Raw genomic sequence first — 6,157 nt, forward strand, 5'->3', positions numbered from 1 at the left:
GCTTCCTCCATCTGGTCAGAGAGCAGGACTATGTCACCTGCAAAATCGAGATCTGTGAGTGTAACTGGTCTGACCCTTTTGGTTCGCCCTGGTTTTATGGTAAAACCAAGCTTATCATAATCTTTGGTAGCTTGACGCAGAGTGTAATCAGGGACGATTATAAAGATGTAGGGTGCCAGAGTGTCTTCTTGCAGCACACCAGCTAGGAGCTCGAACACTGCTGTATCTCCTTCTGGTGATACAACTTTCGCCATGGTTTTGGTATAGCTGGGCTCTATTGCTATCAGTAGACGGTCTGACACTCCGTAAACTTTCAGGATCTTCAGCGTTTTACCTCGGTGAATGGAGTCAAAAACTTTGCGAAAATCGATGTAAGTAAGCACGGCTGGTAGGTTGTTCTTCTTGACTTCCTCGATGATTCTACGGAGAGCAAGTATTTGCATTACTGTTGTGTGCTCCTGCCAAAAACCATTCTGATTGAATCTTAGCCTAGGGTCAATGGCGGTGCGAATCCTGTTCAAGATCATCCGATTGTATAACTTTGCTAAGATGCAGGTCAAGCTGATACCGTGGTAGTTATCTGTCTTTGTAAGGGATCCAGACTTGGGGACTGGGATAATGTTTGAGAGTGACCACTGTTCTGGTTTGTCGACTTTCATCAGTGCCGTATTACATATGTCCAACAAGATGTCATCCAGGTCGCAGTTCTTCAGGACCTGGTGGTATCCCATCTGGTCCAGTGCTCCTGCCCTGCTTGAGTTCATATTTGGCCTTCTTCAGTTCCTCAATGGTGAATGGGCCATCATCGATGTCAACTTGCGTTAGTATCGTGGTTATGTCCTCTTCTTCTGTGATCGTTGGAGGGCTTCCCAGCAGGTTCTTAAAGTGGGTAAACCATGTCTGGACATGGCCTTCTGCTGTTTTACCACTTATTTGACCTGATGGGGACTTCTTCCATCTACTGATCTCATTGACTAGGTGCCATGCTTCTCCATGCTGCTTGTCTTCATTAGCAGCCTCTACCTCTCTAATCCTCTCAGCTAGTTCCTCTTCCTTCAGTCGGTCGTAGGTGGCAAAGAGATTCTTCTTTGCTGTCTTGAACTTGTCTCTTCGCTCTTCCGTTTTGCTCCTTCTGAGTTCAGCATGACAAGCATTGACCACACTTCTTGCTGAGACGACATCAGGATGTTTCGAGATCCGGCTCTTCTTGATTTGCTTCACAATAGGCAAACTCTTTGTTGCATCTGTGTAGGCGTCTATGAGCCATTGATAGCGGTCGGTGGCAATCTCTTCCTCCTCCCTTTCCAGTGGGCCGAAGTGATTTCTTACCTCCACTGTGTACTGAGCTTGAAGAACAGGTTGTGAGGAGAATGCCTTCCAGTCTACCTTCTCCTATGGCTTTCGGTTGCTGCAGACACAGTCTCACTTGCATTGACACTACTCTGTGGTCAGAACTGGCCAAGTTGAAGGTGCTGTAGGTTTCTGTGTTGATCACACAATTACGCCATTTTGTTCTTACGAGGATGTAATCGAGCTGTTTCCTGTTGATGGAGGCTCTGATTTCGTATGTCCACAGTTTACCAGCTCGCTTCTCGAATTGTGAGTTGGCGATAATGAGACTGTTCCTGGATGAAATCAACTAGATATTGTCCATTTCTATTGATAAAGTCTTGGTTTGAGTATGGAACATCTTCCAGTCCGACCTGGGCATTGAGTTCGCTGAGCACAGCCAGGAAGTTATGTGCTGGTATTGAATTGACAGCTTCGTGAAGCTTACTGTAGAAGGCCTCCACCTCCTCCTCCTCGCTGCAGTTGTGCGGGGAGTAACAGATGATGACAGAGGTCGCCGGGTTTCCGTCGAATTCTGCAGTAAGGATTCTGTCACTGATTGAGACTACGCCCCTCAGTGCCTTCTTCGTCTTGCAATTCAACATCAGCCCTACTCCACCTTGTGCTGATATTGTCATCGGCTCTCTCCATGCAGACGAGGTGATGAGGTGCATCCCCTCTACCTCTGTGAACCTTATCTCTTCGTCAGGGTGTACATGACGGTGTTCTTGGATCCCCAGGGTGGAGATCTCGTAGCTGCTTGCCTGTGATGCCAACTCTGTGCATCGAGGCAAGGGGCAGATGGTGTTTGAGTTGACGGTTGAGATGATCATTTTTACTTTACAGCGCAAAAGAGGCGCAGTTCGCTTGGCCCCCTTGTTTGACTCAACCCTCCGCGTGGGGTTTGAGGTTGCATCTTCATACTGCCTGTCTAGGCCAGGGTCTGGGCATTCCACAGAGTTCCTGAGCACTTCCGACTCTGGACGTATAGGGTTTGTTGTGTTGTCTGTCATCATAATGCCTTACAAGGCGCGAAACAAAAGACTGTGCGACGTGCCACTCCTCACACAGACAGTAGGTGGCCGTTGACTCACGAGGAGTTCATGCGCCCTTTGACAGGTTTTGTTTTTAGTCCTGCTGGGTGCCTACACACCCTCCTCCCTGGTTAACCGAAGTGCACCGGGGGTGTGCCAGTTTAGTTGCTGACAACCCGACCCGCGACAGGTAGTACTGGGCTACGTGGTATCAGTAGCAAGGCAAGGCCCTGACCTGACTATCAATGACTGAAAATGACTGAAAGGTGCGCTTAAAGCTTCCCAAAAGGAGGTCAACGTGTCTATCAAAACCTGGGAACCTCTGGCACATGACAACTCAAACTGGAAAAGTGCATTTGGGATGGTATTTAGAACCTCAAGTCCACACATCATGAGTACATAGAAACCAAAGAAAGAACACAGCTCACCATAAACAGGCATTCATCTGCTCTTCTGTGGTTCTCATAATGGCTTCCTTAGCCACCACAGAACCCATAAAACTGGAAAGCACGCAACTTAACCTCATTTGGGAGGAACCACCCAAGAAGAACAGGCAGATCTACTGCTAATAGTACATGGGGATTTGAGTATGTGTTAGGGCTAAGACATCATAGCATCACCACACGCAAGTTGTGTTCCAAGTTAAATACCATTTTGGCTTGGAAGTATACTTTCATCCTTCATCTTGGTTACAAATCTCTTTAACAATTTTGTGGAATACTTTTATCATAAGGATGGCAGCGGCTTAAGGAACATGTTCACCACTAGCTTCTTAAAGGTAATTCGGGTAAGGGCATGATGCTCTTTTCAGCAAAAAACTTCCATGAGAGTGAAAAAATCATATTTAAATGATTTTCACTTGCAGGACTATGATTTATCAAGTATCAATTCTTTTGTCTTGAAAACACTAAGTTATCCTTCTTTGTTATCATGCCAACCCCAGCCTCACAGTAATCTTGTGACAATCTGGATAAACTTCCTTCAAAGTTCAGATTTTCAGAGTACATGCATGTCACCACATACAACTCTGAGATTCTTTTTCTGCGGGCCTACTTAGCAAATCTATAGGACAGCAACTGTAAACAAACTGGGCAGATGCAGATATAAATAAATAGCAATAAACAATGAGCATGAAATAACAATATAACAGAATCCTTAAATGTGTAGCTGTCCCATTTTGTTCAAAAGCCTAATGGCTGAGGGGTAGTAACTGTTCTTGGTGCAAGTCCTGAGGCTCCTGTACCTGGCAGCAGCAGGAAAGGAGCATAGCCTGGGTGGTGAGGATCTTTGATGATGGATGTTGCTTTTTCTACGGCAACATTTTGTAAGAATTCAAAACTATTACACCCCATCTGCATTCACTATTCTCTATTTCAGATGCTATCACACCGAAATACTGGTAGATGAATATTAATGGAAAGGAAATGAGTTTACTTTTTGAAAGAATACACGTGCTTGCAACTATTTTTCAGAATCAGTTAGCCAACACCAACCACACTCAGCCAATTCCCAGTGATGATGTCTTGTGCAAATTATTTAATATAAATCAGATTATTATTGAAATTGGCACAACTGGTGCATATATTAATAAGTCATGTTTTCAAGTTGTTGAACAATATTCCTTTGTCTTACCTGATATTAGGTCAACTTCCTCAGTGGGTGGTAAGTGCCATTGTTGAGAAATGTTGTTAGCACACCTGGAAAAGAGACAAAAACTCCTTCATTTCAGTTCATGGAATTAATATTAATTTTAATTTTAGAATCAGTTACTTGCAATATCATCTCCAAGTCAAAAGTTTGTGGGTTGTTGTGTAATGGTGAGGGAGTACAACAGAGTTGCCAACTTCAGGATGATGCATTAACACTAGGTCTTGGCTACTCTTAAACAACAGCTAAAGATTTCATGGTAATACTTAAAGGTAAAAGGGAGTTAGCTTTGGAATGCAGGTCCTAATCCTTGAATCGATGCCAAGAAATAGATTGTCTGATTAATATCACATTCCTGTAAATGGAACTTTCTGCACACAATTTGACTGTTGCACAGATTACACATCAAAAATTTTGGGGAACCTGAGACTCTGAAAGGTGCTAAATGGACATTGTAGGTTATTTCTTGGCAACTTACTTAAAAAAATTGTGGTCACGTTTATCTCACTGTTAACAATAATTATTAAACTGATGGAGCAGGAACATAGGAAACTCAAGAGGTTGTAGATACTGGAACCTCTCTGTGATGAATGAAGCAGTTATAGACATTAAAAAGAAAGATGGAAGGAAAAACTGCTGTTATTTCAGATTATGTGGGCATTACAATAGTGGACTTAGTAGGTTATTGCATTTGGGTGCTATCTAGCAAGGCCAGGTGCGGTGGAAGGTGTATAAAGTGAATGGAATCAATCTTGAGACAATGTTGTTTTATAGCCCATGGATGGATTTGATCAGAAGGTTACAGGCCTCATGCATGTTTCAGGCCTCCTCAACCTAACAAAGAGTACAACAACATGCATGGCTTCATCCATCACCTTCTAACTATCCTCCTTCCCCTCACCCTGACCTTTTAATTCTGGCATCTTTCCCCTTCCTTTCCAGTCCTGAGGAAGGGTCTCGGCCTGAAACATCAACTGTTTATTCAAATCCATAGATGCTGCCTGATCTGCTGAGTTCATCCAGCATTTTGTGTGTGGGGTTTTGGATTTCCAGCATCTGGAAATCCATGCATTTTCCTCCACTCTCAACCTCTCACACCTCCTATACCTTACCCCATCTACCTGAGTGAACCCGGTAATAATCAGGATTGGAAGTTGTGAAGCAGAAATGAATAGATTCGTAGAGTGAAACTATTTCAGTTGGTTAGAAACTTTGCAGCCATGGAGTCTATTTTGTAAATTGAAGCAGTCTTTGGAAAGTTTAGACGAGGCAGAGTTTGTTAAGTGTGTCCAGGACGGATTCCTGTCACAGTATGTTGACAGGCCGACTGGGGGAATGCCATTCTAGATCTAGTATTAGGTAACGAACCGGGTCAGGTCACAAATATCTCAGTGGGTGAGCATCTGGGGGACAGTGATCACTACTCCCTGGCCTTTAGCATTATCATGGAAAAGGATAGAATCAGACAGGACAGGAAAATTTTTAACTGGGGAAGGACAAATTGAGGCTATAAGGCTAGAACTTGCAGGTGTGAATTGGGATGATGTTTTTGCAGGGAAATGTACTATGGGCATGTGGTCGATGTTTAGGGATCTCTTGCAGGATGTTAGAGATAAATTTATCCCGGTGAGGAAGATAAAGACTGGTAGGGTGAAGGAACCAAGTGAGGTGGAAAATCCAGTCAGGTGGAAGAAGGCAGCATACATGATGTTTAGGAAGCAAGGATCAGGTGGGACTATTGAGGAATAAAGGGTAGCAAGAAAGGAGCTTCAGAAGGGGCTGAGGAGAGCAAGAAGGGGGCATGAGAAGGCCTTGATGAGTAGGGTAAAGGAAAACCCCAAGACATTCTTCAAATATGTGAAGAACAAAAGGATGACAGGAGGAAAGGTAGGACCAATTAGGGATAAAGGTAGGAAGATGTGCCTGGAGGCTGTGGAAGTGAGCGAGGTCCTCAATGAATACTTCTCTTCGGTATTCACCAATGAGAGGGAACTTGATGATGGTGAGGACAATATGAGTGAGGTTGATGTTCTGGAGCATGTTAATATTAAGGGAGAGGAGGTGTTGAAGTTGTTAAAATACACTAGGACGGATAAGTCCTCGGGGCCTGACAGAATATTCTCCAGGCTGCTCCACGAGGCAAGGGG

General features: G+C 44.0%; 1 pseudogene; it reads right to left on the reverse strand.

Annotated features, from left to right (window-relative positions):
- Window positions 1-1,180: 1,180 nt before the first annotated feature.
- On the reverse strand, window positions 1,181-2,342 carry LOC134357155 (uncharacterized; annotated as a pseudogene).
- Between the last annotated feature and the right edge of the window lie 3,815 nt (window positions 2,343-6,157).

Source organism: Mobula hypostoma, chromosome 2 (genome assembly GCF_963921235.1).
Source record: "Mobula hypostoma chromosome 2, sMobHyp1.1, whole genome shotgun sequence".
NCBI lineage: Eukaryota > Metazoa > Chordata > Chondrichthyes > Myliobatiformes > Myliobatidae > Mobula > Mobula hypostoma.